This window comes from Pipra filicauda, unplaced genomic scaffold (assembly GCF_003945595.2).
Source record: "Pipra filicauda isolate LSUMZ 115617 unplaced genomic scaffold, ASM394559v2 scaffold489_size442543_pilon, whole genome shotgun sequence".
Taxonomy (NCBI): domain Eukaryota; kingdom Metazoa; phylum Chordata; class Aves; order Passeriformes; family Pipridae; genus Pipra; species Pipra filicauda.
Genome location: NW_024104630.1, coordinates 98,999 through 125,077, shown reverse-complemented (window position 1 = coordinate 125,077; position 26,079 = coordinate 98,999). Strand labels below are relative to the sequence as shown.

The window sequence follows — 26,079 nt, the reverse complement described above, 5'->3', positions numbered from 1 at the left end:
AAAATCAACTTTATGGTTACAGACTGACACATTTGATTCTGTGGTTTTTCTGGAGCAATATACCCAAGATGGTGGTGCTTTAGATTTGTTAATAGGCACAGATTATGCCAAGTGCAACAGCAGCTGAGAAAATATGCGTATCTGATGTGAGTTACAACCTTGTACCACTCTTCTCCTGGGATTCCCCACAATGGGAGCCATGGCATCAAGCCAGAGACACTTTACCAGGCCAAGAATATGACCTCTGGTGTTTTGTGGATTATCCAAAAAGCAATTAGCCAGAGGAATTCACATCCTCAGTTCTAGCCAAAGCTCCATTTCTGCAGCAGTCTGGGAAGACCTCAGGGGAGACATGATAGGTGTGGATGTTTCCATATTAAAATTAACAAAATCTTGGCTGGAAGAATGATTTTTTTTTTTTTTTCATAAGAAATGGTAATGATTAGTCATACTCAAGAAATTCACACTAGTTTCAATTACTGCAGTTTATGAATCTCCTGTCTCTCTGGACAGGGACACATAGAAGCTGAGAAGTGGTTTTTAAAGGGAGACTTCAAGGCTCAGGGAAGTGTTCAAGGTCACTGTACCTTCAGTGTTTAAATTCTCAAGAACTCTCCATTCTTGCACACAATTTGAAATTTTGACACTAACTACCATTTTGTCACACTTACCCAGTCATAATTCATCTACTACTGGCAAAACTAAAAGGTTGTAAAACACCAATGTTTGTGTTTATGTTAAATATTATTTAATATAATGTTCCAAAAATTAACAGAATGCCATGAGGTAATTCAACTGCATAAGGGACCGGCATTTCTCTGAAAGGCAGAATACTGAAAAATAGCATTACATACCAATGTCTATCCTTAATAAAATATTTCTTATTTACTCCTGCAACTACTCTCTGGCTACAGAATACGAGAGAATGCACTGTGTGAAGACAATCTCCACCTAACTCAATATTCTCTCTCTGGTAGTAGTTAATAGCCTTTGTTGTGGAATGCCTTTGTTCACAGGAGTTAATTTTGTCTTATATCACATACTAATATATTAATATATGTGATGCTTGTTCCCCTGAGAAGAAAGGACTTTTCACTTTTCACTGCCTGAACTCACAATGGCACAAGAGGATATGGTGGTACAACCATCACCTCCTATGTTCCAGCTGCTGACACTGTCATAGAATGGATTTTATCTAACTCATAAAGCCAGTAAAGGCAGGGAGCAATGATATCTAAACCAAGCAACAGAATCAGTAAAATCACTTTTGACAATTGAAACAGCCCCCAAATCTTTGGGTTATTCACATCCATGCACAAACCCACTGTATAATATAAGCCTTTACAGGTACACTCTCTTTGGAGCTCTGATCCACCTGAGAACTGGCATTAAGCAGAGAGAAATTAATGTTAATGAAATAAAATATGTGTATTTTCAGGGAGATGGAGCCAGCTGCAGTAATGAAGGGTCTCTTGCCTTTAGGCACTGATGGTAGATAACACAATAGTAGGAGGACCAGTCTAGGCAGTACTCACTCTCTTCAAAAGCCTTTCCTAAAACCGGGAAGTTGGAGAAAAATACTTCAATCTAGCTGATCAAACAGAATTCTGGTCTGTCCCAAATCTCTTAAAGATCATACTTCAGAGACAAGGATAAACACCTGGGTTTTGAGGCAGGTGAGTCAAACCATAAGAATGGAATTTGGCTACAGATTGTGGACACTTAAGTTATTGTGTCTGTAAGTGAAACATTTACTTTTCACTAGGAGTCCAAACTATTATTAAGGTCAGTTTATATCTAACCAATGTGGTCGGTGGAAGGTAGGTGTGTGTTTAACTGACCCAGGATACCTTTTGTCTAATAATTTTTGTCTTTGAGTAACTACTCCTATCTCCTTCAAAGATCTTCCATTCTCCAAAGACAAAAGTAAGATACTCAGTTCCAGCTACAGACTTGAGACCTCAGTTCACAAAATCAAAAGAAAATACACTTCTTGTCACGATTGCCCTTACACCATCTACTCTGGATTCTGTTTTTCACTCATTTTGCTAGGAAAACAAGTTTTTCTTGGTGAAAGTCCCCCAGCCTGATGGAATAAAGGCAAGACAGATCCAGCAGGCTGGTCTGTAAGCTGAAGGGTTCCCACATAGGAAATTTTGCTGATGCTACGGCAAGAAGAAAGAACAACTGGTAGCATGAGAATGATGATGTTTACATTCTCTATTAGAATGACTTATAGCTGGCTTTCCAAGGGCTCGTCCCATGACACTTCATTAATTAAGGTAATTTGGAAATTTGTGAGGCTGTGTGAGACTTGGGGCCATCCAAAGTCCAGACAGCTGCTGTCTGGAGAGCAGGTTGTCAGAGTAGTTCTCTAACCCAGGGCAGAACAGCTCAGTGCAAAAGAAGCATGACCATTCAAAGGCATTTGAAACCCCCTGCAGACTATTAATTCCCTGGGAAGAATGTTGATAAATTGCTTGTAGAGAGAAAGAAAATGTCTTTATGGTTTTTGAAGTGTCTGCCTTGCATTAGATATGAAATTTATTCCAGATGCAGGAGGGTAACAGTACTTTTGACTTTATTCATAGGGTATAGCCAAGGTCATGTGGTCTGGCTTTAGGACTAAAGGCTAGAAAATTTGGTACTCTAGGTTGGATACAAACAGGAGTACAGAAAATGTGCTGTAAGGACTCCCTGATGGAGTACTGACTACTCAGTTCTTGGAGTAGTTTTCTTTCTTAGTTTTGTTAGAGTTTTGTTTATTTACTTGTTTGGTTTTGATTTTGATTTTTTGGTTTTGGTTTTTGTTTTTTTTTAAATAATGAACTATATAACTTGATCTCCCTCTTCCGTTTTTCTTGCCTTTCGGTCATATTTACAAAACTGGCTTTTCATCAGGCCCTTGCTGCTTTCTGGGTCCATTACTATCACCTAAACCTCTTCTTCAAGATACTTTCTTGGTGAGAGTTATATTTCCCAATGCCCTGCATAATTTCTGCAAGGCCACCCACTTTGGGAAAGTTCTGCCAGGGTTTTTTTCTGCTTCTCTAACTTTCACCCTTATTGATGCTTCCAGTTCTACCCATTATTTTTGTGATCCTTGGATTACTACAGGGACACAAACATTTTAAATTTCTAGTGTTCTGTTACTCTACCAAAGGTAAATGAAAGCTGGATGCCTGTCTTCTTTAGATAATTGAAAAAATAAATCTCATATAGTTTATATAATTAGGTAGGTTCTTAAAATCTGTTTTTTTAACTTGTTTACTGTATCTTCTTCTTCTTTTTCCTGTTTTTGGGAATTTGAACTACCTTCTGTATCTAAACTTGTAGTGCTAGATTTCATGCTCTTAACTGAATGTTTAGTCCAATCTAAGCACCATTTTATATCAGTCAGACGGAATTTTTGAGGTTTTTGTGTACAGAGTGTCGTGGTTTGGACCTTGTTTTCCCCCAGAGGCTAAGAAAAGTGGTAGACCCCAAGGGGTGGAAACCCCTGGAAGTTTTGAAGTTCTGCCCAATGGGCGCTCCTGCAAAAATGTCAACATCCCACAAGCTCACCGGAAGAGATGAGTTGTAGTTTGCTTGTTGTTGTTGGAGAGGTGGCCATGTTGTGAGCCACGAGGAAGGGGCTCTGAGCCCCTTGGGCCCTCTGGGGCCTCCCAGCCCCTGGCTGGGGGCTGCAGGGACCTGGAACAGCATAAAGCTGGACTAGGTGCCTGTAGTTATGCCAGGAGATGTTTTCTCCATGGGTGCAGAGCAGCAGCCGACACTGACCAGAGAAACGGTGGCAGAGAGCCAGAGATAAGGACCTGAACTGGAGGAGCAGCAGAAGCAACATGCAGCACTGCAGAGGAGACTCCTGGAAGGAGAGCCGAGGAAAAGAGAGAGAGCCAGTAGCTGAGAGACAGAGTTCTGGGGGTAAGACTGTACCAGCCCCCCAAAACTCCTTTGAGATCCCTCTGAGAAAAGAGGGAGATGGACTCCTATTAAGGAGAAGAGTTTTAGACATGCAGCACCAGAGAGAGAGAGGAGCTAAGAAGCTCAAAAGACGTCCTGGAGCTGGACCGGGACGGCCAGATGGAATGCGGGGGGAGTTGACCTTGGCTCCCCCCTCGCACTGCTGCCACGGTGGCAGCCTGAGAGACAGGGCACAGAGGCCCTGCAAGAGATACCAGACCGTCACGAAGACCCCCCTGTGTCTTCGTGATATGACGTGGTGATACGACCTTGTCTGGGGTTACAAAGCCCACGGAAGACCCCTTTGCCTGCGTCAAGGGGGCCGAGGGAGCTTGGATACCTCCCTCGTGAGTGCTGGCAGAAAGCCAACTATCAGCTGCTGCATGTGGAGAAGACAGACAGATCGCTGCCTTAGAAGACGCTGCTGCTTAAGGACTGGAAGGGATCTGTCCTTCTTTCCCTCCTGGACTTTTATTTGGAGGGGAGAAGAGATCTGATCCATTGTAAATACATATGTCATGGTAGAGATAGTTGTGATCGTGTGTATAATGTGATATGGTCTTTATTTGTACAGTCATTGTAATATATTCCCTTTCCCCCACTTTGAGTCTGGTGTGTTTTGTCTGGAAAAACCCATCTCACATTAGGTTGAGATGTGGGAGGGGGGGATGGAGCTAGGGAATTGGATGTTGGGGCTATCTCAAACCATGACAAGAGAAAAAGCAAAGAATTTACCCAAAGCCAACCCAAGTGAGTTGGCTTTTTGACATTTATTTAATTAGGATCATTTTCACATTTAATTAAATCAGGCTGGGACATTTGGGCAGAGAGGCTCTAGGACATTCGCGTTACTAAGCACCAAAACAGTACTACATTTGTTGCCTCTAAACTCTATCAGATGCAGGGCCCAGGATGACAAGAAACAGGTTTTTAAACTAGTAAACTTACTTCATAATTCTCTGTGGTGAATGGTTGCTCATCCTTCCTGCAGCTCAAGCCGTGTCTCCCCCGAGAGACCTTCCATGCTCTCAGCCACTTAAAATATGATGATGTTTTGAAGCAGACCTAAGAGATGCGTCTACACAATCTAAGTCTCCTCCAGTTTCTATCAAGTACATGTACAAACTTGGTGGAAAATCTGTTATTGCACATGAAAAACAAAATCAGCCCCAAACACAACCCCTCCTATAAGGACAAAGAAAAGTTTCTTTTCTGTAAATATGGCAAAAAAGAATGAATTCAAGAGAAGCTAGGAAAATCACCTACTGATACTCAGTGTAGGAATTCCATGTCACTGCAGGCAGCTGGTTTTTAAACTTATTCAAGCTTTTTGATAAGTCATTCAAACCAAATGATCTAATTGCCCCTTAAAATTTAGTCTTTAGACATTTCGCTCAGGAAATATTTTTAAAATTATAGGGATGGTAATGCTAGGAAACAGTCCATGAAATGATAACAATATGAGCTATGGAATAGGCCAGATGATATTTGTTTTATCAGGGGGAGGTGCAACATCTCCTTTGTGACTGTCCCACATTAAATTTGATGGAGTTCTCATTCCCTTTTGCCAGCTAAGAGGACGGTACCAGCAATATAAAAATTAAAATTAAAAACATTAAGAGTGCTTTCATATCCTTTAAGGATGCCACTCTGGGAGAGAACAGATGCACTGCCAGACTTCCTGAGTGGGTGCTGGTGCCAGCCTGTTGTAAGGAATTACTGGAAGTATAACATTTTTGTCATGGATCCTGGTGCAAAGCATAAAACAGGACTCCTTGCCCAGCCAGCCATGAGAACCTGGTCCTGTCCTCCCTCTTTTTTTTTTTGTCATCTGAGAATTGCCCTGTTTGCACTTTTAATCTCATTGAGAATGAGTTTTAACAAGCTATTCAGTTTCCTCAAGAAATAATAGCAGAGATATAATGTTCTGCATATTTTTAAATTGCTGTTCCACGTTGCCAGTGTAAGTCCCTATTGAATCATTGTCTCTAAGAAGGTAAACACTTTAATTTTACAACAGCACCGTTTTCATCAAACATCTGCTTCTTACTGCAATGATAGTTTTCTTTGGATATTTCTTCACAAAGAATTGGCTGCAGGTGTAGCCAGATCAAAGCCATATGGAGATCACTTGTAAAAGCACAATTCTTTCAGCAATACTTTAACTGAATTTATCTGCAATCAATGGCAAAACATACCTGCTACTGAGATCAGTTATTCTAAAGAAGGGGAAGGTCTAGAGGTCATGCCGTGAGTTCAGACTTTGTGTGACATGGGTTCAACTCTGCCCCCTCTACCCCTTGTGTAGGACTTTGAAGGGAATGTGGAAGTGGTGGAAAGGGTTGGTTTTCTATTTCTAAGCTCACTGTCAGTGACACCATGACCGTATTTTCTGTTGCTCAAAGGGTACTGTGGAAATGAATATATTTACAATTGAAAGGAGCTGCCACATTGCTGTAATGAGACATGTAAGTGTCTAGATCAGAAGGGGACTTCTTCATAAGGCCATCACTAAAAAACAGCACACATTTTCACATTCTGAAGCTCCCTGTGATGGCTGTCCACATCTATACACACAGATAAACATGCAGATATCTACTTGTAACATGTTTCCTCCCATTTTTCTTAAATATCTTTTCATTGCAGTATCTTAAGCCTAAGAACATTGGAAAAACAGATGAGTCATATGATTGTTTAGTTAACATCTCATTAGTTGAATTCTATTGAGAACACGTGAACTTTTTTAAGATTGTGTGTATTTGTAAAAAAAAATCTTTCTAAATAAAGGCAACCCTTTCAAACCTTAATGAAACTAAACAATGTCACTTCAGTCTTATGCATACACTTTTTGTTTGATTTGGTTTTGATTTTCAAGACAACCAACAATAGTGAGAATACAACAAATTCAAACTATTGTCTGAAAACCACTTTGTTTTGAGTTCAAAAATGCACTCGATCATTTATTAAAAGCAAATCAAATATTGTTTTCTGGTTTGCAGTAATGATAACAGAAACTTGCATGACACCCTTGGTCAGTCAGATATAAAAAGGTGCCAAAAATTACTCTACATTCAAAGGTCCAGACTGCACATCTACCAGTTGCAGATATTGACTTACAGTGATTGCAGTGCTGCACTTTGAACTAAGGAATTTAACAGCAACAGAACCAGAAAAAGACATTTATTGGATTCAAGAGGAAGAGGCAAAATGGGAAATTATTATTTAGGATAGAGAAGGAAGAGACTATTATAAAAGGAGACAAAGATTTTTAAAAAATGTGGATGGCACAGTTGTGCTAAACCTCAAAATTTATACCTCAGAGTATCACCAGATGAGTTCAAGGAAGGGAATCATAAAATAAGTGGATGGTTGGGTTGATGGTCTCCAGAAAGACTGCAACAGAAAATGGAAATTTTGGCAACAGGGCTGCCAGCGTGCAATGAAGAGCTGGGCTGACTACTGTATATCTCCATCACCTTGACAATCTCTTTTCCCACTCCATGTCACTGGCAACATCTTCAGGCATTCTGCCCACATCCCTGGTCCCCTGGGATCAGAAGGGAGTAGCTCAGAATATGACACATCCAGGCAAGGGTTTGTTGGGGCAATCAGACAAAATGAAAACCCATTTTACAAAAACAGACCAAAAGAGCTTGTCTCGGTTAGTCTGGCAAAATACAGCTGAGGAGGGATATAGTTGCTCTCTATAAATACATCAGAGTAAATGTCAGAGGAGGAAAAGAACATTTCAGCTAAGATTTGGGAACAGAACTAGTGGGGCTGTAAATAAGTTCAGACTGGAAATTACATGATTTTAAGCTGTAGAAAAATGTCACAGCCTCCATGAAGACATTTTAGTATGACGGAAAAAACCACAGCAAGTTTTAAATCACATTTTAGCATGGAGGAAAGAAACACAGCAAGTTTTAAATCATAACTTGCCTGCTCTCTGAAAAACTGCCTGGGATGAAGTGGAACGTGGATAGGAGAGGACCAGATTATGACACAGGGGATCCCTTTTTTTTTTTCTTGGATACCTAATTTTTGGCAAAAGCCTTAATATAAGTAGGTTAATCGATTCTTATCTCAAGCAGAATTTTTTCCTTCCCTGTTATGACAGGCACAGACTCTCCTGCTTCCTGCTATTAATGATATGATCCAATACAATCAGATGGGGCTTCCTATTGATCCACATACAGCTACCAACATGCTCCCAGTAACACTCAGCACTGGTAGCAAAGCACCTTTCTCATCACTGGGACTTCTTACCAGAGATAAAGCAGCTTTTAATACTCTGACGGTTATCTGACTCCAGTAATTTCCTAAATGGACTCCATGCTCTAATAGCAACACCGTTCTGCCTGATACAGGTCATTAAATATCTGCAAATGAAATAGAGACACATGTGGCTGACTTAATGGTCTGTCTCTTGAAATGCTTAGTCATACAGAAGGTTTCTCTCTGTCTGCTGCAGTGGTTATGTACAAAATGGGAAGAAGTCAGCCCTCACATTCCAGGGGTTTGATAGAAAGCAAGTAAAATGGCAGTTCCATCCCTGCTCTGGACCACTGAGAGTGATTTGAGATGTTAAGTTGTGAAAATAAAGATAATTTTAACACATACTTGTAAATCAAAGACAAAACATGAAAAAGAATGCAGGAGGTCCTCCAAACACTTTTCCCTGGTTTAATGCCCTCATAATGAAAAAGCACAAGGGCTTGAGGAAATTTCAGAAAATGTAAAACAGAGAATTAAGATCAACTGAATAATTTGCAACTGCTTGATAAAATCATGATGCAGCATATCATGGTTAACAAAACTCTCTTAGGCTGTGTAAGCAAAGGAGCTTGCAGAGTGTGCAGTTTACTTGTGTAGTTTAGTGCACCGAGTACAATAACAAAAGTACGTTGTATTTTAAGTTCAGATGTAGGAAGATGTGACTGAAGTTCTATATCTAGGAAATGCTTACATTCTGCATCAGAAAAATAACGTATACATTAAGAAAAAGAACGTATGGAAAGCCACAGACAGGAGATAGTTGAGTTCAGTACATACTAATATAGAGACTGAGAGAACCAAAGTCTAAGGATTGGTTTTAATTCATAGGTATATGACATGAAACAGAAGATAATTTAAAAAAAATCCACGTAATTGTTAACTGAACTGTTCTAAGACTTATTTTTGGCTGCTAGCAATATCTGCTGGCTTATGGTTTTTTCTTTCAAGTAAAGTAAACCTGTGCAGGTTTCAGAAAAAAAAAACCCAACAGGTTTTCTTGACAATCTCTGAATTGGAAAGCTCAGTTAACAAGGAGATTGTATGGATTTGTTTAAGCCAGACAAGGCCATATCCTTGCTTAGTCAACAACAAGAATGCCCACAACACTGGTAGGCTGAAAATCAATGGGGTTTCAAAGATGTCAATTTAAATGAATAGGATTCACCTGCTTTTTTCAGTGTTCCACTCAACCAAGTTAATTACAGGGATCAGCAATTCTACAGTCATCCAGAATAAATGCAGGGCTTTTTTTGGTGCTTTAATGTCCTCGGGATTATGCAGGGTATTTCAGCTCCACAGACATTATTTCAATAGCACCTTTGAACACCCTCCAGACAGCGTCACCCAATCCACACCCTCACCCATGAGGTGAAGCTGTGCTGCTAAAACAAGGACTCCTGCCACACTATGGAGGGTGGTGGGAACAGTCCTGTACCACAAACATGGATCTCTTACAAAGGTACTGGAAACACAAGATAATTTTACACTCTTCCTGCCCATTTTTACTTTTTATTTTTAAAGATATATTCTTTCCCTGAGCAATTAGTGCAAGTGATCACTGGACACAGGGCAAGGCAAACTTTTACCTTGACACAGTTTGGCCCTTCTCAAGCTCTTTTTTTTTTCAGTCACTAAATCTTCACTGATACTTTCACACAAGTATGTGTCTCAGAGGCAACTGGAAAATTTCCATAATAAGCTTCACTGACTGCAAACAGGGGTGTTAAAACTGGCCTGTGGTGAAGGACTGAAAAGCAGGGGAAACAGGGCATCTCCAAAACTGTTGGAGGGGACATTCCCTGCCCCAAAGTGCTGATAATGGAAAAAGGATTGGTTTTCCCTTTGATGTGCTAATAGCAGGGATTGTTGCTGCTAAGCCTTCACTGCCCCACAGGGAAGAAAAGAGAACAGGAAGATCTACTGAGGATTGCCTTGGAAAGTTGATATTTCTGCTCATTTCTTCTCAAATGCTCCACAGACTGAACTATGGAACAGTTGTAATTTTTCTCCACCATATGCAGCATCACCTACCCTAAGTATTTGTCAGACAATGAGGGATCTGTGCATCAGCAAGGTTTAACATTTCCTTACTGCTTTTTGAAGTTAGGATTGTGATTTTCGACTGGGACTATAAATTATCAAATAAATTGAGTTACTGGCTTCTACTTAAGCCAGCTTTCATCTCGGTGACATGTGGAAATTTCCTGAGCTATATAAAATGCAGAGCATACAGGGCATAGGACACTATTCTAGGATCTCTCACTTACCGGGTGTTTAAATCTTGTGGGGTCAGCTCAGTTTCATTTCTTTTTCAGAGGCCAAATGCACAGATCCACTTACATCCAAATGTCAAGGCTCGCAGCATAAATGCTGTTCTCCAGGCTGTTTTGCCAGGGCAGGGTTTTTAAAGAGTCAAATAGCAGAAGTTAAAAGAAAAAGAGCCCCAAATTCCCAAACCTATCCCTGTGGAGGCCTCCATAAACTAACCCTAGCAGAGCTCCACCTCTCAGCCTGAGGGTTGCCAAAAAAGAGACTGGGAGCTGTGCTAATCCCTAATTAAGTTTAATCTACACTAAAGAAGGTTTGTTGATTTAGCTAGATGGGTAGAGCAATGCTGACAGGTCAGTCCTAGTGTAGGCATAGCTGTAAGGGGGGGGGGGGGAAAGCCTCCCCAAGCATAATTGGTAGCAGCTGGTGAGGAAAGTGAGCTCTTATTATAAAAAGCACAGGTTTTTTGCACTTGTGCCATGGTATCAATGACCTGTAGAGCAACTACAGACCCTAAGTCCTGCTCTCCTGCACCCATGGTTGTCTTGGAGAAAAACCTGCCAAGCTGGTTTGCTTGAACCAGCCCAGGAACTTGCATCTATTTTGGCCACAATGGGGTACTTACCACAGCAGTGGATGCTACTGCTGTGAACTGGAGAGTAGATACTCTGCCTAAGATATAACAGGAAAAAAGCTGAAACCCTTCTAATGTGCTCCACTGCACATATGCATTGCTATTTGTGTGTATATACATACATATTTTTATATATATGTGTGTATATATGTATATATACATATATGTGGATGACCATTATTCAAATTCTGACTGTTGAACACACTCTGACAAAGCAAGATATGTTTTTGGTTGACATGGTTGCACCAGTAAAAGCTGATAAGACTACCTATCTTGCAGAAATTTTGTCATCCTCTTTCCAGAGATGTCTATTTGAGACAAGGAGAGAAATTACCGAACATGAAACCTTCAATGAAACAATTTGTCTCTCTTTTTCTCTCTTGAATCCTCAAGACATTAAAAAAATTAATATTCACAAAATATTAACTTGCTGTTCTCTGGGAATGGAATCTCACAGGATGGGCATGAGCAGGTCCCAGATGCAACCTCCATGCCCACCCCTCCTTCATACTTATTTGGTGGTTAATCTGTTTCTAAAATGGGTTATTCATGTAGAACAGCTATTTTAACATTCTCACAGGAACCACACATCCAAAGGGAGAAGTTTCTCATTTTAGGGGCCATAGCTGCTAATACAGCAAAAAGTAGTAAAGAAAATGTCACTGACATTAGCACATTAAAAAACATGTTTTCATTTGCTGTCACATGATAGCAATCTTTGAAAACACCCTTTTCTTTTGGTTAATTTGAGGAATCTATACCGTTTAAAAAGCAGTTTCTTGAGCATCAAAATGAAATAATCTGAGAAAAATAACTATAATAGATGAGATCTTTAATAACCCAGTCTCCCTGAAAAGGCTGTAGACAGTAGAAGTCTCTTCCTAAAAATCAGATCAGTGCTCTAATTAAAGCTGACATAGACATAAAAGCATTCATATAAACCCTGCATTTAATGAAGATAAATTTTGCACCTAACATGCCACTAAGAGATTACACTATACAGAACTAATGCCTTTGAACCCTGCTGTTTTAATCTGAAATTTACACTTCACAGCTTTTGAGGTATAGTCATGGATCTGCTTTACACAAATGTAGAGTGAGGACCATTTGCCTTGCACTTCTAGACTAACTCGAGGCATTTATCTTTGATCTTTGTCAGTGTCAAGAGGAACACAATTCCTGCCGTTAGATACCAGAGGCATTTCAGTCTCAGGGAGTCACAGCTTCTCAGATGTGCTGCAGTGAAAATCAATTAAAGGAATGCGATACCTTCTCTTCCATGGGAAGGGGACAGAAATTGCAGCAAAAAAAACAAGTTCTTTTTTTTTTTTTTTCTCCAAGAATGGGGGCGAGGAGCTGAGGGGAACAGTTTTTGGCTGAGGATCTGGTTCGGACTTCAGTTCTAGGTATGGTCTAAATGGTTGCAACAGGTCACATCCCTTAAGAGCGAAAGGAGAAAACCAAAACTAGAATGCAGTGTCTGTGAGCAGTTCCTCACAGTTACTGTATGAGTTAGTGGGTGACCTCTATTTTGCAACTGGGATATCAAAGGCTCTAAAGTCAGATGCTATTTAAAAGCCAAGAAATCCCCCTCATTATTACTATAAAAGGGCTGGCACACATATTTTCTGAAGGATTTCAAGTTGGTCATGAGAAAAGAAGAAAAAAAAAGTGCTTCCCACTAGTCATCTGCTCCAAACACCTCTGTTTAAATGTCTCAAATTAGATTTTGTTGGAAAAAAGGTACTGGCACACTCATAACTTGAAATATTTTCCATTATAAACTCATTTCTAGTGTAAACTCTGAATGTATAAGCTATAAATAGCAGCACCTGGACTACAACACAGACTTTCCTTGTGTGCTCTGAATTCAGAAGTGATATTTGGACTTTAGCTGATTTCTTTCTTTATAATTCTTCATAAATTTTAACATTTATTTACCATTTATTTATCTTTAAATAAAATCCTGTAAGAAACTATTTTCTGTCTTGTTATTCAATCTGGGGATAAAAGATGTGTTTCCAGTGAAAGGCCTCACTTGCTGCTCAGGGAGGACATCCTGCAGCTCCCTGCTGTGCCATGGCATAACAAGCAGTAAATCTCAGGAAGAAAGAACTCCCAGGACTATGATCCAGTATCCAACCTCTCTGTGCTCACTTCAAACTTCTAAGCATCTGCACTTTCTCAGTCAATTGTGATTTTATCTAAAGTGATATTTTTTTACCTTTCCTCAGAAGATTTCATTTCCTCAGTGAAAAGTTTTAAATTTTTTCTATCTTTCCACCTGTGTGTTCCCCTCCAGCTTCAAAATTCCCCTTCCTTGTGTTTGTATGGTCAGAATATAAAAGGATAAAATCAAACTACCTAGTGTTCTCTAGGACATCTAGAAATAGATCCTCTAAATGTTCTAGAACATCTAGGACAATGCTACTACCTGAAAAAATACCCCCCAGAAACCTATGAAAAAGAAATTAACAAAACCAAAAAATATAAAAAAATCCCCCCCCAAAATTCCAGACCAAAATACAAGAAATTCTCCCCCAAGCCCCCCCCCCAAAAAAAAAAAAAAAAAACAACAACAAAACAACAACCCACAAACAAAAAACAACCAGGGAAAAAACTCAAACCCCAACAAAACTAAGGTAAACCTTTCTGAAGCATATGAAGGCATTTGAGAATTCTGGTTCTCAGTGTTTTACAAAGATAAAGAAAAAGACAACAGTAACTGTGCAGGCCCACTTTTCCTTTTGCTGGCCATCAGAAAAAAGGAAAAGTGACCCAACTTTTTGGCACTGGCAAAACAGAGTAGTGGGTACTGTCAAAGATAAATATTTGATTTTTAGCAGGCAAGAGGAGTGGTTAAACAACATCATCTCTACTTCTCGGTCACTGAAGCAAAGTTATTAATTCCAGAAGACACATCCACATCTTACTGCAGTGTTACGCTATAAATCTGAGAAACATCTTCAGCAGTGCAGGGTAGACGAGAAAACACCCTGACCTGAAAATGCTTTCTGTCAAAGTGTTCCTTGCTGGTCTGTTGCTTGAGTCTCGTGGTGACTGTGCAATACCTCTCAGCAGTGTACAGGACACAGTCACTGCACAGACACTGTAAACTGAGTCTGTCACCATCTGTGCATATTGGCACAGGCAAAATTCTCTGCACAATGGATGTGCGCAAGAAACACCCATAAGATTTCTCCTTGCTTTGAAACTGTTGAATGTGTTTTTATTAAAAAAATATAAATATATGTATAATTTTAAATTCACATCCACTTGTATCAAATGGCTTCATGCAAGTTGCTATCTCTGTAATGCTAGTTAAGAGGTAGGGATGAGAAGTGATTTGCAAGAACTACAAATTATTTTCATGGTTCTGAAGAAAACCTGCTTAATATGAGCTTGTGGAAAGAACCTCTGTGGTCCCTGGAGGAACCTGCAATGTTGTGCCTGGAAAAGCTTCTCTCAGGGAAGCTCACAGCTCCTATTTGTTTCAAAGAAGTTAAGTATAGTGTCAGAAGTGTAGCAATTCCTGTTTAAATACAACACCATTAACACTTTCATGGGTAATAGCTTCTGCAGAATCATTCAGTTCCCCTAAATGAACTACAGTGAACAGGTAGAGAGAATCATAGAATCACACATAGGATGGTTTGGATTGGAAAGGACCCTGAAGACCATCACCATATCTGCTCACAACAAGGATAAGATCAGACAGACATCATGATTCTGAAAGCATCTTTTCCAGCTGTATGTCCAAGTTCACCCTGCCTTTCCTCCAACAGAAACTCCAAAGTCAGAAATGTACTCATGCTAAAACCTTGAATACACTAGATTATCTAAAATCCCTAGTATCTTCTTTATGCAATAAGTAGCTTAAAATGTGAGCATAGTGTACTAATACCAAAGTAACTTGGGGTGCAATTAACGGTGTGAATAATGGCACCCTGGCCCCCAAAGTCCTTATGAAATAAATACGAGAGGTATTGCACCAACCGGGCTGAATAAGAGGGAAATGAAGAGTTGACATGGGTGATGATGTGAGGTATATTTCCAATGCAGTGGCTTTCCAGGTTTTGCTTGGTCTTGAATTTTTTTTCTTTGTCTTGGATTAGCCACTTTCCAATGCCTTGGTGCAGAGGAGATCATGTGTTCTGGTAACTGAACCCTTTACAAACAGTGGCAATCCATCCAACTCAAGGAGAGGGGATGTGCTACAAGACACATTGACAGGCTAGATGATGTTGTTGGCCAATATATGGAATAATTTTACCTGTTCTGAATAAATGTACCTAAAAGTATTGCAATTATGTCTACAAAATTATAAATTAACAATTTCAGAAGCTAGAGATACTTTAAAAGGAAAATGAAGTTAAGAAATCAAAATGAATGTTATTGGCCTCTGAGTCAATGATCAGAAGACATTAGCATCAACAACCTTCACTTTAATTATTTAACATTTTTCAGGCTGCTGTATTAACCTTTGGAAAAGTAAATAATGGAAAGTTGTATGATTATTTTCAACAAAGCATGGGCCAGAGCTGTCTTTTTTTGTCTTCTTCAGATAGAACAATAACCTCATTGCTCAAAACTTTTTGACCAGATTTTTATTTGCCTTCTACTTGTGCAGATATTTATATCTTGTGAAGTAAATGCATGGCATTGACATTCAATGTATCTTAAACAAGGTGAATATCAGGCATTCCATTGCATTGAAAAAAGTTGCATAAATTTCCATATGTAATTTCTATTACTACATGTATTTTTTGAGTTTTAACTTCGATCACTAAAATGTGTCATTTATAAGTGACAAGCTGTAGGCATTTTTTGTAGGTTTTATTGTTGTTTCTACATCTTCTCTGTGTAGTTTTTTGTATTTTTTTTTCTAGAAGTGAGTTGGAAAGTTTCTGGGGCAAATTAATATCTTTTCCTTTTTTTTTTTTTAACCTTCAGAATTCCCAGTACTCTCAGCAGCCTAGATTATTTTATTTTAATCACATTTACTTTTAAAATCTCTTCTGTATTTGGAATAATCACTATTTGAAGTACTGTGGACAATGGCAGCCCCAAATCAATATGAGTGCTGAGAATTATTCCAGCTTCTAGTGGAATTGTTGCTCTGGGCTCAGTGACTGGCTTGCTGTGATTCAGTAAAACTCATAAATCCTGTTGGAACTCTGAGCTTGCATAAAAACAGTGATATTGTATCAACTGAGCAATGGTCAATGATTGAGATGGACTCTTCACGCAGTTCCTCTGGACTTCATTATAATCCACAGTGAAATATCTTTACAGTAAAATGTTCTAACTGCTCAGCAATGCTTTCTTCCATGTTGCAAGTAATACATAATTAAAAGATAACAATTATTATTTGTTTTCAGGTGCCTCAACCTCAAATCAATGTTGTGATGTATTCTCTGCTAATACAGCAAGCATAGTTCTCCCCTTGAAACAGAAAGGAACTAAGATGGAAATAGTGATTCCCTGGAAGTCCTCTGTGGGCACTCCATTATGAACTGAGAAGTTATCAGTTCGAGTGGCAGGGAGATATAAGCAGTGAGGTGCTGGTCTTCAGCTTTTCAATAGAGTTGCCTGACTTGTAATCACACCAGAATTCCTGCAGCAGTGAAATGACAAACTGTATCACAAGTATACAACAAACACTAACTTGTTGGTAATGGTCTATTTTGTGCCTGTGGACCTTTGGCTATCCCCTACTGTGATTTTATTTGAGAAAGAGTAAAGCAAAGGTCAGCATCACAGGCAAATTTCTTGGCTCATTCCTCACTGTCCAAGCAATGCACTATATGGATATATCTGAGGTCATTTTGAGATGAAAGATAGCGATTCAAAAGGCTCTTCTAGCACTGAATCAACCATGATGCAGCCACAGCTTCCTGAGTCAATCTAGAGATGCTGATCAGTTTAGTGCTGGAGAATTGCATTAAAGGTCAAAGCCAAGAGCAATTAAGGGCTGCATGATAGGAAATTGAAGACTCAATTGAAAAACACAGTGTAAATGAGTCTCATGTTTTCTGTATGCTGTCTTTCTTTGCTTCCTTCAGCTAAACACAGCTCTAGGAGGCCTGTTCAACATTTACAGCAGTAGTTACCCTGCACAGAAGAGTGGAGCTTCCTACTCTCTGTTCTTGTGTGAGGAAAAGCAATTAGTGCAATTTAGTTTAACTTCACTCCTTCTTTCCTAGTATTTTTGCTCTTCTTCCTTTTTCCTCAACAGGGAATGATGCTAGACTGGAGGTTTGGCATAATTCTGTAATATCTTCTCCTTTTTTCTTCTTTATTCTCTCTAACTTGCCTCTGCAGTTCACATATTCAAGCTTTCCATTATAAGCACAAAGGTCAAAAGATTTTCTTACTGTGAGTCAAGACTGTTATCTAAAATTATGACTTCAAAACTGATGACCTAATAAAACAAACCCAAAAAACGTTGTGGGAATTGTAAGAGTAGACTGTTATGCTTTCTAGGCCATCTGCCATATTTAAGCTTCCATGACAGACGAGTGTGAACCAAATTCTCCTTGAGGTAAACCCACAGGTATTTCCTGTGTGCTCTATTGTACTTACTAAAGTCTGGGAAGAGTTTATGTACCCACAGAGAATCAGAATTGCCTTTTTCACGATTTCTTAAAATGACAACATGCATCCAAAAAACATGAGAATAAAAAGTTACATCTGTTGACAAGCAGAGTGTTTAATTTTCCTTTTGCTCATACTTATTTGAACATTTAAACTGAACTTGAAAACATTTAATTGGGTGGCATAAACAGAGACCTAAGATTTATTGAACCAAGATTCTGGATTTCTGACGACTTGGGGTGACAGTTTAGGGAATATTCAAGCCTGACATAAAAAATACGCTAAATTGGCTATTTGGTATCAAAGGAACTTAAAAGATGGTGTGCTTTCACATTAGAGACACCTACCTCCCTCTCTTTGGATGTTTATAAGGTAAGCTCTTGCCCTCCAACATGTGGTCACCATTTCTACACTTATATCTATATGATTTTGGTTTCGTTTTATGTGGGAAACTCAATATAAACTGGACAGTTGGTACTAATATACATATATATATTTTAAAAAGCCATAAAACCTATAAATCATAGTTCCATAGCAGTTTCTGAAGTAATAATAAAGAGTCAATGAATATCATTGCAGAAGGAGGGTTGTTCTCTGACATGATTATTTTGCAAACTAGAAGTCACAGAAATAAATACAGTTTTGAAGAAACACATAATCAGCTAGAAATAAAGTACATTTCCCCAGTACAATGTCAGGAAACAAACAGATTGCAGTAATTCAGTAATGGTGCAGTCCTGAACCAGCATTCCTCAGATAAAAGAACAGAATCTCCATCAATCATCAGATGCACCAAATAGAGGTCGCCCTTACAAGATCTACGTCTCCCGGTCTGGAAATAAATGTCTGTGCTTTCTCTTGACACTTTTCCATAAGTGTGGTAGTTTAATTTTCTGATAGATGCCTGTTATTCCTTTGCTAAGTTCTATTCAAGTGAAGTTATCTCACGACTCTCTGCATATTTTTTGCTGCTTGATACGTCTTGAGAAACAGTAAATCTAAAGTTTTTATCAGCTATCCCTCAGAACAGTGATATGCATAGGCAAGGATGCTGCTTCTGCCTCAGATTTGCAGTACATGATTGAAAATAAGTAATTGCCAAGTTCCACGCACCCAGGTGAGTTTTGAAGTCAGACTGGACTGAACTGTGTCTGCAGAGATAATGTATTTGAATCTCTACGTTCAAGAAGGAAGTGTTACCGTCTTTACCCACAAATTGTGAACACTCATTAACCTCTTCGGATTTTGTTAAACACTCTTCTGCTTCTTTAGATGCCAAATCATCTTTGTGGGTTGTTTTATTTCTGCCACAGTTTACCACATTCTGGTTTTTTAAACTTTTGTCCCCATTTTTTTCTCTAGTCTGGCAAAAAAATTTTAATTTCAAAGTCCCTTCCTACTTTGCATTTTCTAAAAACCTATGCATACTTTCTATTCACTTATCCAAGTTACTAATGAAAACCTTGAGAGTTTTCATTATGCTGACTAGGCCTGGTAAAATCCTATTTAAAATGAGCTTCTGTTTTCACAGTGAGCTATTTGTTTCCTAATCAGTTTTGAAAACACGTCACACTACTTAATCAAGACAATATCTCCCTGGCTTGTTTATGAGGATGTTAAAGTGGCCACGATTATTCTCCCATCCTGCTGGAGAATGGCCTACCGGATTTGAAAGTTTTTCTTACTATCTGATTTGATCAGAGCTGAACTTACATTAAAAAAAACAGATATGGAGGCTGCTTCTCTCAGCCTGCCCATGGGGGAAAACAGAGTGAAATGCTTGGAAACGGGAAGCAACAACCCATTAATTGGCTACACTGATTCCATCTATAATTGCTGAATTACTGTTCTGTCCCTTCACTCTTTCAGCTGGGCAAAATCTAGAAACCCTTTGATATATCAACACTTTTATTGTCTCTCCTTGGTTCTTGGCTCACAGAGATGACCATTAAATCCCCAAAGTACATCAGAGCAACATGGCATGATACCTGTGACCAGGCACACCACAACATCCACAACCAGACAAATACACAGTCACTGCATTAATACATTCTTAGAATTATTCAGGTTGGAAAACACCTTTAAGATCATTAAGTCCAACTGTATTTGAAGTGCACCAGTGAAAATCTGTTCCAATGAAACCAATCAAAGAATATATTCAACAACATCTGAACAAAATAACCAAACCAAACAAAAAAAATGTGCCTGCTTGCAAGATTTGCTAATAAAAGCTGTCATGCTTCGCCCCACCCATTTTATGTCTGTATAATCAAAGCCATTAGAGAAACAAGTTACAAACACTTAGTAAGACTTCACATTTTGCGTCAGACATTTGGAAATCTGGAAACATACTTTGAAAATAACAACGTGCAGATAAATCTTTCAGATTATGCAAGAAATTAAAAATGCAGACCTTCACTGCTGCATGTACATCACTTTGAGTGTTAAAAAAATTACCTTAAGCCACAAGCAGTGTGATCAGAGAGTGGTGGCATTGTTATGGTCTGTTATAGTTGCACCACAAGTATCACTGCAATTTCAGTAAAAGAACCACCACACCTACTGCAACATTATCTTTCTATGATATAGTTCTCTTGGTTGGGCCCAACACTACAATGTTTTCACATTTTTCAAGGTGCTTTTCCTATTTCCAGGTTGTATTATTTTTATGTAACTCAGGGATGGGTTTCTTTTTTTTGCTTGAAAATATATTTATGGAAAAGAAAATAACAACAACCACATAAATATTTTGGACTGTAGTATGTATTTTCCCAAATGTTAATGAATAGATAGGTAGTCATTCAGTTTTGATTGGAGAGTTTGGGAAGCTATTTTAGCAATTAATGTTGTTTTTTTTTCTTATATTAATCACCTACTTCTGCTTAGAGATTCCATAGGGGCAGGTCTTGATTCCTCTATTCTTAGTGAATGTGCACTTAATGCTCTATTGACATCACTGAGTCATCTATATCTATAAAGCTAAAGAGATTGGCAGGTTAGGAGCTTTATGCATTGCTTTTTGATCAGATATTTGATATTATGGATGCAAATAGATAAATAGTTTTATTCACCGAGGCCTGTTTGAGTTGCTATTGATTTCACTGAATTACTGGTGTTAGTAAAGTTGCTTATATATTGTTTACCTAGATCAGAATCTCACAGTGTAGTGAGATTTATTGTGTGATTTGATCAGAGCTGAACCTACGTTAAAATGCAGTACTTATAGATACCCACAGATGCACAGAGGCTGCCACTTCTGCGTATGTGTAGGCATTAATGCAGGAAAGGAATTCTGGACATAAAAAAATGTTAATCACAATAGATGTAAGTATATCTCATGATATAATTCACTAGTACTTATTGATACAATTTAGATGACGAGTTACCAGATATCATGACATAAGCAGTGCAAATTAACATATGACATGCAGAAAAAATAAAAAGAAAAAAAAGCCAAAAACTCCCCAAACTTAATATATCCACTCCCAAAAACACAGAACAAAATTGATCAAACCCAAATCTGAACTATATCTAAGTAACTCCTTGACACAGAGGTTGGATCTTGATGACCTTTCAGGCCCCTTCCAACCCAAACCATTCCATGATTCTCACTTTTCCTTCTTTCTACACTGGAGTAGCTTGTCTTCTACCACTTAGATTTCTATCAGACACATTTCCAGTCTAACCTGTCTCGGTTGCCCATATGTTCCTTTAGACTGCAAGCATTTTAAGGTAATTAGGAGATATTATTAATGGAAAGCTCTCTCAAGATAATGGTCTCCTGCCATTAGACAAATGCCAAAATGACATTTTTCAAAGCAAGAGTTACATATGTCCAGGGACATTTTTCTGGCCTCGTGATTTTATTTCTATTATGCCAGACAATTAAGGATGCAGATTTTGCCCTGATGTGCCCTGCTTTAGGAAGTGGCAGTGACGTTGTGTGCCAGCGACACCACTGGGAAGATTTGTCCTAGGAGAGAATCTGAGGCCTTGCAAAGACTCTCATTAACACAGTTTGCATCTCTCTGCATTAGCACCTCTTGTGATTCACAGTATCAGAGCTAAAAAGACAGGTAAGTCACCTATGAAGCAGAGAATCCAGCCAATTAGCCCATTTGCTGCTATGGTATTTTACCTTCCTAGACTTTAATTCATAAACTTTGCCTGATTAATGGAAAAGTAGATTTCCCTCACTTTAGCTGATACTTTGTGCCTCGTGTTAACAACCTCCTATGGTAATGTTGTGTAAACCTTGAGAAAAGTTTTCAGAGAATCAGTGCAGGTAACTGCTGTGTGACTTCTTAATGCACGTATTAAATATTTGTTTTCAGAGCTATTGATACTGTTTAAGATATCAATTCTGTTGTCCTAATTAAAAGAAAAAAAGAAATGCTTTCAAAGCTAAAAGAATGAGCAGGACATAGAAACTGTTTGTTCTGCTAAGTGTAATGTTGCCATTTGATTGACTGTTCAATGATGAAAATCTGTTCAATGATGAAAATCTGTTCAATGATGAAAATCAGGGGAAAGCAAAGCACAGGAAGCTTGAATTTGACATGTATTTTAGTATTTCTTTGCTTCAGTAGCCATTGTGGCACCTACTTGAAAAATGTGGTGTCAGAACCATGGATTCATCTCCTACTTTGGCTACCCAGAGTATGACTGCAGTGGAAGCTGTGGTGATGGTGACATTTTAAAAAAGCTTAGGAAGTAGAAGCACGTAAGCTGGTCACACAGCATAAAGCTGATCACAAAGGATGTCCAAATGCATGTTTGCCTGCTTAAAACTCTGTAATTTGATGGGATTCTTTTTAGAGATATAAGAAATGACAGCACCTGAACATCCACCAGTGAATAAACAATCCAGTGGGGAAAAAAAAAAAAGGCAATTTTCCTTTCCCTAGTAAAGAGAAAGGACAGTCTAAGCTGTGAGTGTGTGCAATGTCTGAAGGAGGTGGAGATAAATGGCAGGTGGGGAAAAAGATGGGGAGGGTTTATGACCTTTTATAAACCATCAGAAATAATACAACATCTTCTTTATCCATGGCTATCATTGACAAAATATTCAGGGATAAAACAAAACTGGGGTTAACAAAAGCACATTCTAAGTAATAAAAGAGTTTTTTTCTGGAAGGAGCTTTGAAATCCTGACTGCTGAACTAAACTTCTACTGACAAAATATTTGTACAGACATCCTTCCACTTCTGCAGCAACAGCTCAGTACATCCAACCAAGTGCTAAGTTGTGGATATTTATCACTGAGTGATTTAACAAGTCTTTGGAAATAGATGTTAGTGGTAAATTATAAATAAAAGATGAACTGATTTTGTCTGGTCTAATGGGCACTTAAAAAACAGAAATAACCTCCCGTAAAAATCTATTAAAATAAAAACCAGAAAACAAAAAACCCAGCTGATATTTTTTTTAATGGTAAACCCGAAAAAACTAATCACTTACAGTTAAATAGCACCTGAATTAGTTACAGATGTTGTGAATAATAGAAAAATCTGCCAAAAGACTCGTCAATATCCACTAGGTGGCATGTGGTGACCGTGTTAAATCGCCTTATCTCCACAAAACCTCCCATTCATACAGCAGATAAAGAACTGCATTATTAATTTATACCACTGCATCCACTCTACACCTAATATTTGTTTAGCCAGCTGTTTCCTCTAATCCTCCTTAAACACGATTGATTGAAATCCTAAGTATATTCAGGCTTTTTTATTTTTTTCCCCCAAAGAACATTTTGTTACCTACAAGTTACAAGCTCCCTTTTCAAGTGCAGCACTGTATACTACAGTTACTAACAGCAGAGACAGAATGTCTAATACTTCCTCACAACCAACAGAAGCAGCTTGTCATATGAAAATAACTTTTTTTTCCCAAAAAAATTTTAATTTCCATAGAGTTTTAAGCAATGAAATACACTGTTTACAATGAAACAGAAATGCAAAATACTTCAACTTCCAAAGATAGTTTAAGTACTGCTTCAGTGAAAAGGCAAATGAAAAGTAGAAAATATTAATTTCGGTTCTCACACTTTAATCCTTGCAGTGAATTGGAAAACCTTTAATATTTTTAAATATAAGCAATTGCAAAGTCTCTCTTCACTTGAAGATCCTAAAAACACTTTTTAAAGAGTGGTCCATATTATTTCCAGGCTTTTACTGAGGGGCAGGGAAGTTGAACAACTTCATTAAGTATTGATAATAGTTCTTTTGGCTCCAGGTTGTGATCAGTAGTGGGTAAAAATATTACTTTTAGTCACATATGAGCATCAAATCAGAAAGGCGGGGGACCTGCAGTAGAAAAAGCTCTTCTTACCATTATTACAAACTTTAAAAATAAAATGCACTCCACCATGCAACAGAAAACTCTCCACTCTGCCTCAAGAGATTCTGAAACCTCTTCTCCCCCTGCCTCAAAACTTTCGTTTTTTTTTTGGTTGGTTGGTTGGTTTTGGGTTTTTTTTTGGTTGATTGGTTGGGTTTTTTAAGTAGGTTGTTTTAACCATGCTCACTGAAGCTGAGGGGAAACTGAACCTGCTATGTTTATAGTGAAAGGATGCTTTGCCGTGATTTACACTGTCAGTGTAATTCTCTGAAGAGGACATTTCTGTGGATGTTACTTTTCTTCATAATGACACAGTGCTTTTTTGGTGTTTCTTAGTGGAATCTGCCTATGCATTCAGGATTCTCATTAGGAAGACAGGTCTTTTGGCACAATTTCAGTGCAGACTGGCAATGTCTTGATTATTACACTGACTTTTATTTTTGTTTAACTTGAAAAAGCTGTTCTCTATACTTCTGTCCCTACTTTGCTCTAACCACTGCATTGAAAAGTATCACAAATCGATATTTTCCCTTCACTTTCTTTCTGTTCCTTTCTACATTCTGTGTTCTTCCCTTTCACCTTGACACCAAATGTAATATCCATAAATATACGAGGGTTAGATTCTCAGATAACACACCCAGAGAAACTTGACTTAGCTATGCTTTATAGGCTTCACTGGATATGAAAATCCAAGGAAGCATGAGCTGTCTCTGTGCAGCACAAAGATTTAGCATCCTGTATGACATGCCTTAACACGAGGCTACAGACTCCTGGTTCCCTCTTCGCAGGAGCTAAGGATAATTTTCCTGCTTATGATAAATTTCTCCACATGCTGAAAATAACCTGCCTCTAGATACTGTGTTTATGGAGAGGGTGTGTATCCATAGTTACACAGCCTCACTGCATCTGTGTTCTCAGCTACCACATCATAAATATTTCTAGCAATATTTCCCTAACAAAACAGTACCCTTCCCAGATTGCTTCTTTCCCCATTTAGGCACTAAAACAGCCTTGGTAGCCATTAATATGAACTCATTGCTGTTAATTACCCACATGATTCTCTTGGACACATTGCTAGGTTCCCAGAGCCTCCTAGAGGTGTTATATCATTTACATGACATCACACAGCCATTTACATGGCAGCACTTTCTGCCCTGGAAGATCCCAGCAGTAATTAAACCCTCACTAATTACATGCAAATAGCAATAAATCTCCTTGATTCAAACACACAAATGCTTTCCAGCTCTTTCTATCTATACTCACCACACAAGTAGTTTTGCCATGAAAAACATTTAGAATGACAACTTTATATGTGTCTGACCCCAAAACCCAAACAAACAGTAAAATGATACAATTCCCACAGCCATGGATCAGCTAATGTGCAGCTACACATGTTAAATGCTGCAGCATCAAACTTTCTTGGTGAGTGGAGATGGTACAGAAACCTGTGCCAAACGTTATTCAGGCTTTCTCTGACAGTAAATAGCCAAACATGACATCAGCATGCAACATATCACATCTTATCAAAATCTTCTTTTTCGAATGGGATGGGCAGTACTTTGTGCAGACCTGCTTCCAGTCTGTGAAATGTTTGTTCAGTCTACCATCCTCTTTTTCCTACATCCTAAAAACTTCTAAAAGCACCTGAATGGATGGAGAAATACGTAAGAAAAAAAAAAAAAAGGTACACAGCTTTTGTCTTTCAGTCGGAATCTGCAGTTGCAATTTGATCTCTCCTTTGGTAATACAGAGCGCTTAAAGTCAAAGACACTGAAGGTACCCAGTTTCAATCCGTCTTTCACCATCGCCCCCCGCCTCAGCTGCCAAATCAGATCGCTCAAAAATCCCTCCAGTGCAGCCCTGCAGTTGATGCCACGGGCTCTGCTCACTGGATCCCCATCCGACTTAGAGAAGCAAAAGAGTAACAAACTTTTCCAAAAGTTTGGTTAGTTTGTTGATTTTCTTTTTTTTTACCTTGCGCAGAGCTCCCGACTTGAGAT

General features: G+C 38.6%; 1 protein-coding gene across 1 annotated transcript in view; it reads right to left on the bottom strand.

Annotated features, from left to right (window-relative positions):
- The window catches only part of HAPLN1 (hyaluronan and proteoglycan link protein 1), a 56,205-nt gene extending 30,126 nt beyond the window's left edge, over positions 1 to 26,079 (bottom strand). Inside the window, exon 1 of the mRNA XM_039386518.1 lies at positions 26,054 to 26,079. The gene's annotated coding sequence lies outside the window, so the exon portion shown is untranslated. The remainder of the gene's footprint in view (positions 1 to 26,053) is intronic.